This window comes from Medicago truncatula, chromosome 3, assembly GCF_003473485.1.
Source record: "Medicago truncatula cultivar Jemalong A17 chromosome 3, MtrunA17r5.0-ANR, whole genome shotgun sequence".
Lineage (NCBI taxonomy): Eukaryota > Viridiplantae > Streptophyta > Magnoliopsida > Fabales > Fabaceae > Medicago > Medicago truncatula.
In genome coordinates, this window is record NC_053044.1 from 20817092 (window position 1) to 20832601 (window position 15510).

Sequence of the window (15510 nt, forward strand, 5' to 3'; positions counted from 1 at the left end):
GTGAAGTAATTAAAGGAAAAAAAGTTGTGAGAAAGAGAAATTGAAGGCTTGAATTTATAGGTAATTAGGTAAAGTACCTGCCAATTGACAAATTAAAGGTTGGACTGCGTTTTCTCTACCGTATAAGCTAGGAATATCAGCTTCAGCAAAACTGGTGTTTTGAGCTCAAAACCACCTTTCCTGGATTCACTTTTCATTCACCCAAACAAGACAAAAAAATGGGAAAACAGCATTTGATAAAGTAAACACATGTTTGGCTTGTGAAAACGTGTTGCCAAACACATACTTAGATGAAAATTGGATTGATTTAGATGAACTTCATCTTGATTGAATCGATTGAATCATCCTTTAGTGTTTGCCAAACGTGTTGCCAAACACATACTTAGATGAAAATTCAGTTGTGACTTCTTGAATCGTTTCAAACTTACAAGAATATTTTTATAGAGTTTGAAAAGACATAAAACTCCTAAAAATCAACCAATGAGTGTTTCAAAAATATTTTATGCATGAAAAATATACCAAACAAAAAGAAAGACGTAGGCAAGCAAAATATACCAAACAAAGATCATAGCATATAAACAAAACCAAGTAAACAATATGTAAGCACAATGGAAGAAGTAAACAAAGCATAAGAAATATGCCAACCAACTGTTGTGAGAAGTACAATCAAATCAAATCAACAAACATCATACAATCATAATTGGATACAAACCAAAACATACAACATAAGGCATTATGGGTAAAGATAAACATGCAAAAATAATAATCATACAAACATTATACAAGCAACAAACCTAAAATATAGACATGTAATTTAATAATGTATACCACATAACATTCAACCATAAACAACCTATAAAGATGAAAAATTATCCAGACAAAATAATGGTTACATAACCAATATTCATACATAGTTAAACAAAACATAAGGTCATGCTACAGAAATAGAATGCAAGTTGTCCATCATTTTTGGCGTGATTAGGGTTGAGGATAGAGCTTCCTACATTGTCTTGGTTAGGCGTGGCTATAAGAAAGGAAGAATAAAAGGAATTAAGAGATACATTGAAGGCGTTGTTAGTATTTATCCTCATCATGATAATCTCCATCTTCTCAAGTTTCTCCCTGTATGCAACATGTCTTTTGTTCGACTCATCCAAAAGTCGTCATGAGAAGGAATCATTAGGCCCAACATGTAGGTTGCCTTATGGTTATCTAATATTTGACTAGGATTGGCCGAGTGAGTATTTTAATACTATCTCTCACGCGACTTATTAAAGTCAAGTTTCCTTGAAATGTAGGTTAAAGTTTAGTGGTTCATTCAATACTTTGGGAAACCTATGACCCTCAACTATTGAGTCACCATTGGACTATAGTCTATAGAGTCATAATTCTTTAGAAAGTGTCCCTCATTAAATAGTATTTCGGAATTTGATCCAGTAGGACTAGATTTTTTTTTTTTTTTTTGTAGAATTCTGCTCTTCTCCAAACAAAAATTGCTCACATCCAACCAAATTTCTCAAAATACCCTTGCGTGAGTTAACTCACACTAGTGTTAATTCTGCGTGACTTAACACACACTGTGTGAGCTAACTCACGCTAGTGTTAACCTCTGTGTGACTTAACTCACGTTGGATACAGGGACAATCACTAATTCCCTGATTTCATTCGTTACTTCATTCATGCATACACTCATTCCTCTCAAAAATACATGTTTTCATCATTCATTAAATCATTCATTCATTCCTTAATAATTTTGATATGGAAAATAAACGAAAATTAACCAAAATGTCATAAATAAAACGCAAATGCGCAAATGTAAATATATTACAACCATATCCGACAAAATGTCATAAAAAACTACAAAGGTAACAAGTCATAAAAGAGAGACCTGTGGACTCCTACTCATCCTTCGCGGAGCCGACACCTCCTCCAACACGCGATACAGTTGCCAGATGGTCTGCATAACGTGGCTCTGATATTTTGGATGACCTTGAATGGGTATGGAGGATGTCTGGCCCACTGTTGCTCAACAATAATCTCCTCGTAGGCAGGTCTGCAAACTATGTACTCAGGAATGGGCGCATGGGCGATCATAAGAGGATGAAATACACTGTAGAAACATTTCATGTACCCCTTTGGATGTTGCCACTCCTCGTCCTTCGGGACCGGCTCACCCCTCTGCTGCTGGCTAAGGACATGGACAACAAACTCCAAGAAAGTCGTAACCAGCTGCGCTGGCTCAAGAGGCCCAATCGTCGTAGAAGGTCTGGGAACGGTATGAACATAGTTGTACTGCCTCAGAGCCCGCTCTGGCAAGTGACGCACCTTCCTGACTTTGCCGGCCATAATGCTTCTGGAGTGTCGATATACATCTTGAAAAGGTGTCACGTCTCGTCGAGTCTCATATGGCCTCCAGATGATATGAGAATGGTCCATCAAATCAATCCCGGTTCTAAAGTGACAATCATAAAATCCCCTTGAAGGTTTCCATCTACCCACAAGCGGGTCCTCACGATCGTAATCTTCATTAAGCTTCCTCGGAATGAGCTGCATGAAGTGAGCCAAAATCCATCCCTACAAACACAATGAGACAAATTTATATCAATAAAAGTATCATACAAACAACCATATATTTACGATTGACCAAATATATATATATATATATATATATATATATATATATGAAGCATATCACATGAGAATGATATTTATATATGAGAATGGTAAGAATAAATTGTGGCCATCAGATTAAAAAGGAAGGGATGAGATTAAATGATGGTTTAAATGGTTTGCTGCACCCAATCTCAAAACTAAATTCACGCATTCTCTTCTCCCCCTCAAATTCTTCTCTAGAACAACTCTTCTTCTTCCTCTAATTACAACAGAAATCCATTCATGCCTCTATTCAACCCATCCCAAAACTCGAATTTACAATACAAATTTGTTTTATCAATTATTATGTTTTTTTTTTTTTGGAAAAGAACAAATTAATAAATCTGGAAATTTATTGTTGAATTTTGTATTCTGGGCTCATCTTGCGCCATCCCCGCTTACAGTCATGGTAATGGATCTGTTCTTTTTTATTCAATTTCAATGAATTTCAACCGAACACAGAGAAAATTGACACAATGACGAGAGAAGAAGAAGAAATATTAAGAACAAAGAGTAGCAACGACGGCGGAGGAAAAGAACCGACGGCAGGACTGATGGGGGAGGGGAAAGTAGCGACCGTGGAACTGGTGGGGGGATGGGAAAGCGGTGACGAAATTGGTGGTGGATGGTGAGGGGAAAAAGAGTCACTAGAAGAGAGGATAACAAGCAGGAAGAGAATGCGTGAATGAATTTGGAGATTGGGTACAACAAGCCATTTAAACCATCATTTAATCTCGTCCCATCCTTTTTAATCTGATGGCCACAATTTATTCTTATCATTCTCACATAAATATCATTCTCATGTGATATGCCCCCTATATATATATGAGAATGAATATAAACTGTATCAATATGTGAACCTTTCATCTTCTCTATTCCATCCTCATCAACGCCATTTTCTCTATCAAGCAAATTAATAAGCATTCCATGGTCTTCCCATAATGGAATTCAAGCCTTTGTAACTCTCGTAATTTTCAATTAACCAAGCAAAATTGATTACACTATATTATTTCCTTTGTCATCTATATTTTAATTTCATGGCAACGTTGTAGGAAATTTCAAGGGTTAAAGAAGAATATATTAGATTGAAATTGAGAAAAAAAAATTAAACTCTTAGATTGAAATTGAAAAAAAAAAATCCAGGGTAATTAAACTCTTTCAAATATTATACAAGAAATTTCACAACTTAATTAGATTGAAATTGAAAAAAAAATCCAACACAATCCTTAAATCCCAAAAAGAAGTCAAGGGTGAAGAAAATATAGAATTGAAAACAAAGAAGTGGAGAGGAACAAAGAGGAAGAACTCAAGGGCAAAAGAAGAAATGGAGGAGAACGCAGATCTGGAAAGGAAATAGTAGGGAAGAACAAATGTTACGTAAGTTTGGGATTTTTTTGGCACATGATAAATCACTTTTAATCTGGACCCTTCCTTTTGAATCTGATGGTTTATATTCATTCTCATCATTCTCATATAGAAATGGCATTCTCATAGTATATGTTCTCTCTCTCTCTCTCTCTCTCTCTATATATATATATATATATATATATATATATATAGATAGATAGAAATGGCATACTCATGAGATAACTCCTTCTCATGAATGAGCCTCCCAGTGATGGGGATAACTAGAAGACACGCCACATCATCTATTGTGATGGTCATCTCCCCAACAGGCAGATGGAAGCTGCTGGTGTCCTCATGTTATCTCTCAGACAAGGCACAAACGAGCCCATTGAGAGATGTTGTTGTACCTAGTCCTAAGGAGGGGGTAAGACCAGAATCATTCACCGGGTCCCAAAACCACCTAATTTCTTCTAAAGGCAACAGAAATGTCAAGTTATTAAGCTGAAGCTTCTTCCCATTCAAGACACCGGTCCTCTTATGGTCCTTTTGAAACTGAAATACAAAAACAAAAAACAATTAAATAAGTAAATTTACTAAGTAAAATAAACAACATATCATTAAAAAAAATGTCACGTATTCTAACAAACTCCGTTAAAAAAGCAATAAGTAAAATAAACATGAAATATTCTAACATAAACATGAAATAAGTAAAATAATCATTAAAATAAGTAAATTTTAATATTGTAACATAAACATTAAATAAGGAAAATAATAAGTAACATACCATCAAAGAAAATAAAGCAAGTATACTTACTTGTTTATCGACCTAAAGCCTGCATGCCACGTGTTTAACAAGTTCGGTAAAAGCGAAAACTCATAAGCCCCCCCGGGAAAGCCCTGCGGTCCGGGCTCATACTCCATAGCCGGCTCCACCTGATCCTCAGCCTCCATCTGAAGAGGCTACTCACATTGAGGCTGCTCGTACTGAGGCTGATACGCCTCCTGCTGATACTCCTCATGATGATGCTGATACTGCGTTGGGTCCACTATCTAGGGCGCATCCGCCTGTGAAGATGAACCCTCCGCATCATTAGGCCTAGTGTTGTTGTTGAATTGTTAGAAATGACACCATGTCCGTATGAAAAAAAAAATCATTGATTTTTTCATTTTTGAAATATTGTATAGATATGTCTCAGGGGCCTGACAAAATGAGGGGAGATAAGGAGTCGGCTACCTGTAGTGCACGGAGGGAAAAGGAAGCACTAGAACCTCCTATAGCTGGTCGAAGGAGAGGTGGGGGCACGAGATTTGATTTCGGCAGTGTCATTTCAATCTATAAACTGCCACATTGCAGTCAAACTAACTATAATCAACACTAACAAACCAATTTCTAACTAATTTCATCATTAACAATCCAAAAAACAAACAAATTTTCATTGAGAAATTTTATCAAACACCTAGAGTTCATCTTTCAATCAACTTAAAATCAAACAATTTCAAAACCCTAAAATTACCACATTGCACTTCAAAGACCCATACAAATACCTCAACACCCACTTCAAAGCTTGCCAATGCACAATACCCGGATTTGCCATAAACCGACTCACAATGCTAACCGCATAAGCTAAGTCCAGTCTACTACAAACCATTCCATACATGATGCTTCCAACCCCACTTGCATAGGGAGTACCTTCCATCAATTCCTTCTCATCCTCGGATTGAGGACATTGTTTTATGGACAACTTTGTGTGGTGTCCCAAGGGAGTGCTCACGGTTTTAGAGTTAGACATTCTAAAGCACTCCACCACCTTCTTCAAATAACTAAATTGAGATAAGAAAAGTTCGCCTTTGTCACGATTCCTCAAGATATCAATTCCAAGAACTCTCTTTGCCGGACCAAGATCTTTCATCTCAAATTCACCACTTAACTTTTCTTTGAGCTTCACAGTCCCATCCTTGCCAGAGCTTGCCATCAAGATATCATCAACATATAAAACAAGGTAGAGAATGACTTTCTCACTCCTCTTCAACATGTACACACAAGAATCATATCCGCTTCTCACAAAACCGGTCTTTAAAAGAAATTCATCAAATCGACGATACCATTGCCTAGGGCTTTGCTTCAACCCATACAAAGATTTCTTCAAAAGACATACCTTAGACTTGTCCTCCACAAAACCTTCTGGTTGCTCCATGTAGATTGTCTCTTCAAGGTCACCATGTAAGAAAGCGGTCTTCACATCCATTTGTTCCAACTCAAGATTGAATTGATTCACAATAGTCATAAGTATCCTTATGGTACAATGTTTCACCACCGGTGAAAATATCTTATTGTAGTCGATCCCCTCCACTTGAGTGAAACCCTTAGCCACAAGTCTTGCTTTGTACCTTGGACCATTAACACCCGGAATACGTTCCTTTTTCTTGAAGATCCACTTGCATCCAACTACCCTTTGGTGTTTAGGTAGCTTTACAAGTTTCCAAGTTTGGTTCTTTTCCAATGAATCCATCTCTTCATTCACCGCCTTTAACCAATACTTGCTCTCTTTGCTCTCAAATGCCACTTTTAAGTTTCTAGGCTCCGAGTCTTGCACATCTTCAGCCGCATTTAGAGCAAAACACACCAAGTTCGCATAACCATAACCACATCTTCAAATGCCACTTACTAGTCTTAGGCAACGCTCCAACAAAATCCATAGAAATGTTATCCCACTTCCACTCTGGCACAAACAACGGTTGCATCAAACCCGACGGTCTCTGATGATCAATCTTCGATTTCTGACAAACCAAACAAGCATAAACAAACTCAGCGGTCTCCTTCTTCATTCCAGGCCACCAAAACAACCTTTTCAAATCTTGATACATCTTAGTTGCTCCTGGATGAATACTCAAACTACTTATATGACCTTCGTCCAAAATCTGCCTCTTAAGCTCAAGAACATCTGGTACACAAACTCGATCACGAAACATCAAGACACTAATCTCATCCAATCTAAAGTCTCCACCTTTACCTTGATTAACCAACGTCACTCGGTCCACGAGTTCCAAATCTTCCTTCTGACCATTCTTGATCTCTTCCAAAATATTGCTTGTCAACTTCATCATACCCAACCTCACACCATCCGGTGTCAACTCACTAACCAAACTCAAGTCTCGAAATTGCTCAATCAATTCCAACTCTTTAACCATCAAAGCAGACATATGCAAAGTCTTTCTACTCAAAGCATCCGCAACAACATTAGCCTTTCTGGGATGATAACTCAACTGAAAATCAAAATCCTTAAGATATTTCAACCATCTCCTCTGCCTCATATTCAACTCTTTCTGATCAAACAGATACTTCAAACTCTTGTGGTCACTGAACACCTCAAACTTAGAACCATACAGATAATGTCTCCAGATCTTCAATGTATACACAACGGCTACCAATTCCAAATCATGAGTCGGATAATTGTTCTCATGCACTTTCAACTGCCTTGAAGCATACGCCACAACCTGACGATTTTGCATAAGCACACCACCAAGACCCATCAAAGAAGCATAACAATACACAACAAACGATTCCTTCAGATTCGGTAAAATCAACACTGGAGCTGAAGTCAACCTCTTCTTCAACTCTTGGAAACTCTTCTCCACTTGTCATCCCAAACATAAGCTTGCCCTTTCCGAGTCAACTGCGTCAATGGCAACGCCAACTTAGAGAATCCCTCAATGAACCTCCGATAGTAACCTGCCAAACCAAGAAAGCTTCTAACCTCAAAAACAGACTTAGGAGATTCCCACTGTAACACTGCATCAACCTTAGAAGGATCCACGTAAATACCACCCTTAGAAATCACATGACCAAGGAAACTCACTTCCTTCAACCAAAACTCGCACTTAGACAACTTTGCACACAACTGATTCTCTTGAAAGAAGCAAACATCATGAACACACAAGCTTCGCCATCTAAAGATCTCTTCACTTGCTCCGCGGTCAAGAACTTCCTATCCAACTCTTCTACCGGCTTCGAAAAAGTCACACTCTTAGTCAAACAATTAATGCTAACCCCAAAAGCTAACAACCAATCCATACCAAAAATAACATCCATATTCTTCAACGGAAGACACACAAGATCCAACTCAAAATCAACATGAACCTTAACACAAAACACAACCAAAAGAGCCTCTGCAACCAAAGATACGTTCCCTTGCCAGACTAACACAAACCACTAACCGATAAGAAAACAGCACAACAAAGCAAATGCCGAAGGTACTATGCTACCATTCGCACACGACAGGGAAATACAACAAGCATTAGTCCAGACAAGACTGACCACGGCTCTGATACCAACTTGTAACACCCTACTTCTATTAAAGCAATTAAACATGCGAATAATACATTTATTCAAGAAATAGAGGCTACGCCACATTCAAAATTCAAAAACCAATAAACATGTATATAAACCTCAACAGTCGCAGCGGAATATAAACCAGAGTAAATCCAAGTATACATGTTATGAATCAATAAATTACATCAACATAGATACATCTCAAAAATCCCAATACATCATGAACAATTACCAATCATATACATCATGAACAATCACCAATCATAAGCCATGCACAATCATTAAGCATATTTCATGAACAATTATCAATTGACAAATATTCATTCACAATCTCTAATCACATTTCCAAATAAGACCCATGTCATGATATGCACTTATTGACACATAAATGCATGTGGTACCAAATCTCCAAAAGGTCGTCACCTCCGATGGACAAGTCAACATCGCATGTAAGGGGTCACTCCTTACATAATCTCCGAAGTAAAAGAGCCGGACTCTTTTACAACAACTCGACTATGATGCATGGACATGTAACAAGACTCGATAATGCGACAACAATCACAATTTTCTCCACAATATATAGGACAACACCCAATTATATTGTTCATCTCCACATCATTTGCATTATCAAGAAAACATGCCCACACACAATTAAATCATAGTATTCACCATCACACTCCAACATGATAATCAATAATCAACAACATCATTCAACATTAACTATATCATATAGCTTCACCATTCCAAACAATTCTCATATTCCAAGTAAGAGAACATACAACATCTCATGACAATTATCATATCCAACATATAACCATTCATCATACATCAACATGATTATCAATAATCAACAATGTTGTTCCACATCAACTATCACATATAGTTTCACCAATTCAAGCATTATCATATTCCAAGTAATAGGGAAAACAATATCTCATGATAAATATCATATATAATCACTCATTCATACAACTTCACTTAGTCATACAAGAATAGTCACCACAATTCGTAAGACAATTAGTTCAAGAAACATTTTCGACCAAAGACCGTGTCAATTGGCAAACGGCCAACATTGACAATTCCCAAGACAAAACAACACAGACAGGTTGAGAGTTCTCAAACAACCTTAACCAATCATGTATTAATGAATTTAAGTTGCCTCCAAACCATTAAACATTAATCCAAGAACAACTTAAGTTCATATGAAAAACCCCATTCCACCACTTTTCACATTCCCACCCGAAATATCACCTTTTACATGATTAGAACAAATGAACTAAAACCAAATAAATAAACTCTAGGACCTCAACCATGTATATACACAAGTCACATATGAGTGCAGTAGTGTATACATCAACGTTTCATAGGCCAACTCACTTAAATTCAAGTTTTGCAAAGATTCGTATCATAAATGTTTCATTAAGGTCAAGAAAACAAAAGGACTCACTAAGCCCTTAATACGAAGCTATTTCTTCCATAAAAACATCCCTAGATGATTAGGATAAAGTCCCTACACTTAGGAAGAAGTTTGGAACCAATTGGAGCGAAGAAAATTGCATTTTTGAGGTTTTTGGTCAAACAGCATCGTGGCACGTTGGTTTCTCATCGTGGCACGATTTTTCCAGAATCAGACAGGCTGAAAACCTGGTCAAAATCGTGGCACGTTGGCCCCGAATCGTGGCACGATTGTGGTTTGACAGACAACATCAGATTTTCAACTTCTACGTTTTCGCGCATAAAAATCAAATCGTTAATCCGTTTTCGATGCCATTTTCACCTACATGCTCCTAACAATTAGCACTATCATAATGCACAGAAAAATCCCAGTTTCAACAACCTCAAATTCATTTTACAAACCTCACACAAACACTCATTTTCCAAAACGGTTAACAAATGAATTTTCAAACGAAACTCCCGTTTTCTCCCAAAACGACTCCACTAACGCAACCACAACATAAAAACAGAAATTCCATCAAGTTTAACTCATCCAACCACATAGACAACTCAGTCAACAACTTTGTATATCAAATTTCACTTTGGGTTCTTCACTTGAACATCTAGCACAACTTCACCAATACAAACAACTTATTTCATAAAATGGAATACTTATGATATCATTCAAGAACAACAACATATCTACTTCAACAACACTTCATTTAGACATGAATTCAACCATAATTCAACAACACAATATCCCAATCCAACAATTGAGCAAAACACATAAGTATCCATTTTCACCAAACTAACAACAACAACTTTAACAAAATTATGAATCATGCATACCCAAGCCATGAATTAGCATCCATAACATCACTTAACAACAACAACATCTATTGATCATGAAACATATCACAATTCATCAACAACCATGCATAATTCACCAATTGAGCATAATTTACAAACTACCCATTTTCGTACATCATGAACTTGCAATTTCATCATCAACCATTCATTTAACATCAAATTAACATATCCAAACATATCTCTACAACATAAGCACGAATTTCAAAGATTGGGTTCATGATAATCACTTATTCTCATAATCAATTACGCATAGAATCAAGAGAAAAAGAATTAACCAAATGATTATGATAAAGACTAACCCCCTTACCTTAGATAAAGATTAATTCCAACTTAGGCTTCACTTTAGCTCCTAAGCTCACCCAATCTTGATTCCTCAAGCTCTTCTCTCCAAAACCCTTTTTTCTTCTCTTCACCCCTTTCTCTCTCTACCTCTCTCTAGAAATATCTTGTGAAAGTGAATGAATGAATTTCTCTAAGACAATCCTAGTGTTATCTCCACTAATGGGCTCAATTTAGTTTCGAGTGGACTTAACCCATTTCTATCCAAACCAAATATATTACTACACTCCAAACGATATTTTAATTAATAATGGTAAAATGTCACTAACAGTAAAATCTCGACTTTCTCTAGTAACTTAATGAAATAACCAATCTCACTAATTACTAAAAGCAATTCTCACCCAAAACTATAATTTTACCCGTTCTCACAAAATTACCAAAATACCCTTCTAATACGAAAACCCATGAAAATGCACCCATGATGATTAATCACACACACAAACACATAAACACATAATAAAATAAATAAAATAAATCTAGCTAAAAATCGGGCTGTTACAATACACCTCACACGCTCCAAGAGGGTCATATTCATGCATTCAACAAGACCATTTTGTTACAGTGTTCTCGGTACGGTCCTATGCCTCTTGATTCCTTTTAACCTGCAAAACTCATTAAATTACTCTGAAACAAACTCCATGCCATTGTCAGTTCTTAACCCTTTTAGTTTAGTTCCCATTTGATTTTCTATGAGAGTGTGCCATTCCTCAAACTTCTCAAATGTGTTACTTTTGTTTTTCAAAACAAAGACCCACACTCTCCTAGAAGAATCATCAATGATGGAAAGAAAATAGGAACCTCCCCCATGAGTAAGAGTCTTGGAAGGACTCCAAAGGTCTGAATGTACATACTCAAAAGGCCTACTAGAATGATGCATACCACTACCAAACTTTACTCTATGTTGCCTGCCTAGTATGCAATGCTCACAAAATTCTAGCTTGTCCAATTTATTTTTTCCTAGAAAACCTTGTTTGGCTAGTTCAACTAAACCTCTTTCACTAACATGCCCCAATCTCAAATGCCACAATTCAGAACTATTATGAGGTACAACACTAGCTACTGATGCATTACCAATTACTATGGAACCATCTAAAATGTATAAACCATTCATTTTAGACCCTTTAATCGTTATCAATGCACCATTCGAAATTTTACAAACCCCATGCCAAATTTTAGTGCAATAACCTAGACTATCAAACATGCTTAGGGAAATTAAATTTCGCTTAAGTTCGGGAACAAACCTCACATCCCTTAAAAGGAATTCACGGCCATCAAACATCTTTAGACGAACGTTGCCCATGCCTTGGACTTTGCACGCTTTGTTATTTCTGAGTCGAACAACTCCTCCTTATTTTAGAGCCAAAGTCTCAAAATATTTCTTCCTAGGACACATGTGATAAGAGCATCCCGAGTCCAAAACCCAACTCTTCTCCGATTCCCAACTTGTAACCACTAGTGCACCCGCACTCTCAAAACCATCTTCATTTGAAGCCTCCGCAACTTGAACGGAAGGACTACCATTGCCCCCTTTATCCTGGCAATCCTTCTTGAAAATGACCTTGCTTATGACAAAGAAAGCATTTATACTTTGATTTGTCAAAGCCCTGGGACCTAGACTTGGACCTCGACTTCCCCTTGCCTTTTCCTCTATGCTCACTCCTCCCTCTTGCAACATTCAAGCCTTCACCACCTTCATCAACCTTCAAGTCCTTGAACTTGGTCAATTCCTTGGTTCTCAAAGCCGCTTGGACCTCCTCCAAAGTAGTAGTGCTCTCCTTACCATAAAGGATGGTATCCTTGAAATGCTCAAAAGACTTTGATAATGAACAAAGTAACAACAAAGCCTTATCCTCATCTTCCATATTAACTTCAATGTTGGCCAAATCATCAAGAATTTTATTAAATTCCGCCAATTGCTCCGAGATTGATTTAGACTCCACCATCTTGAATGAATAGAGTTGTTGTTTCAAGAGCTGCCTATGACCAAAGATTTCGTCATGTACAATGACTCCAACTTAGCCCACATTGACGCCGCAGTAGCTTCTCTCGCGACATCCCTTAAGACCTTATCTCCGAGACATAAAACAATGGCACTCTTTTCCTTGTCTATCATCTCACGCTTCTCCGCTTGTGTCAAACTCGCCGGCATCGCCACTTCACCCTTCAATGCTTCTACACACTTTTGTTGTGTCAAAAATCGCTTGCATCTTAACCTTCCACAACTTGAAATCATTACTTCCGGTGAACTTATCGATGTCTCACTTTGAACCCATGATACAAACTTTACCAATAACGCCTATGCCCCACAGTGGGCGCCAATTGTTGTGAGTTCTTGAACAAAATCACACCAATGAATAACAAAGACGTGTGGAGCAACAGAAGTGGTAATCAATGTGTAAAGTGTCTCCAAGAAACAACAACAAAAACAATCCTAGATCTAAGTGTAGAGCAACACCACAAACATAATCAAAGCACAAAGATAAACAATGAAAGAAAGGAACAAACACACAAAAAGATTGTTGACCTAGTTCGGTCCAATATGACCTAATCTGGGGGAGAGAGCAGCTCTCCAATCCACTATGATGAAAGTGTTACAAAGAGTTACAAGAAAATAGCTTGCAAGCTTCCACAAGAACAAGACCTAATTTCTACACATTTGTGTTACCCACTCTCTCAATGATGAACCCTAAGAGAAGACACAAAAGGAAGCTTTTGATCCTTCCAATGGTGAAATCTCACTACCCAAGGTGTTTACAATGTTTCCCAACCCAAGAGATCCTCATTACAAAGACACTCAACCCTAAAGTTACCTCCTTTGTAATCCAAGTTTCTCTTACTTCAAGCTCTCCTTCAAAAACTGCACAAGAACACTTATATAGCAGTCTTCAGCTGTCAAAATCGTGTCACGCTTTCCAAATCGTGGCACGATTGGTGCGTACCACCCAAGGTACGACCAACCTTATCCTGAAAACGTACCCAGCTAGTTTGAAAATCGTGTCACGTTTTCCCAAAATCGTGACACGATTGAGCACCCTGCAAACCATGCTCACCATCTGGGAAATCGTGTCACGATTTCGCTGTTCTTCCAAACCACAAATTTGAAGCCAATATACAACAGATATAAATTTCATATTAATTTCAATGTGCAATTACACTCTAAATTCTTGTATTTTAGAATTATTCTCAATTGGAGTTTGGGGTGCCATTTGTGAACTTCAATGACTCACTTTTCTTCTTTCTGACTTACACTATACTAGAAACCTATACATTCCTTCACTCTTTAGTATAACCAAAATGCGCTCCAAGCTCCTTGATATCACTTGTTACATTGTTCACAAGAGGGTCTCACGAGGCTTCTTCTTGTTGCATCACATGGCCAACTCGTAGATTTATTCACCAAGAGTTCTTTTCCTGATTAGCCACATGACCATCTTTTGAAGTTGGGTTAGATCAAGTATTTATTAAGAAGAAAAGGAGGCCGACTCATAAGCTAAGATTATTATTCTGTTGTTTATACATTTTTTTTTTAATTTGTTTGAAATGATTAAATATGTCATTCACTATATATAAGAAAGAACGGAAATCTTCAATCCAAACAAAACTTAGTAAGGTCTAAGAAAACATGCTTCCAAAGTATATTTTTGAAAATATTTATAGGTATGATTCTTTTCGAAAATTAAAATATAGATACCGAAAATTTAAATGATTTTTCAATGAAATAAATTAGAACTTTGAAGGAATCTAGAAGACAAAAGAAGTCACCGTCAAAAAGTTTTCTTCATTGAATCAAATAAAAGTTGTCTTCATGAACACTTTTTCATTCGATTTTTAGAATGTGTTTGGTGACTTGTAATCCTCTATTTTAAAGACAACCAAATTTTTAATAAGTGAACAATTCTTTAAAGTTTAGTGTCGTGCTTTTCCTCTATTTAATTTTTTTTTAAATATAATGGCTTTTATATTTGCAAACAAGCAACATGCATACAAAGTTTTCTTCAACATAATGTACATAAAATACAAAAGTTGATTGTATCCAAAAGAAAATATATACAAAAGTTAATTGATTTAAAGGCCTACAAATTGACTCAAAAGCTAGGCACTCAATCCCACAAACGTATGAAACAATGAGTGAAAGATTGAAACTTAAATATTATAAGGGAAATGTTTTAGGGGTGATGTTTATTTTGGTGGATGTTGTCCTCATGGGTGTTGAAGGTAGGGTTTGGTTAGGTGTTATGGATATGGTTGTTTTTTAATGATGTTATTTTCAGGTGTTTCGCCTATATACTGTGGCTTGTGTTTGTATTCTCTGAATCACCAGCCTGTGTTTGTTTTGAGCAGGATCTGATTTTTAATAAAATTTGATGTTTAAGAAAAAAAAAAAAGGGAAATGCTATCTTGTTTAGAGTACATTTTAAAGAATTTATAATTTTTTTTTGCATTAAAACAATAATTTTCATATTTTTAAGAATCTGAATATAGGACTTTTGAAATATAATTATTATATGTAAATCTTGAACATGTGTCCTTAGAACATA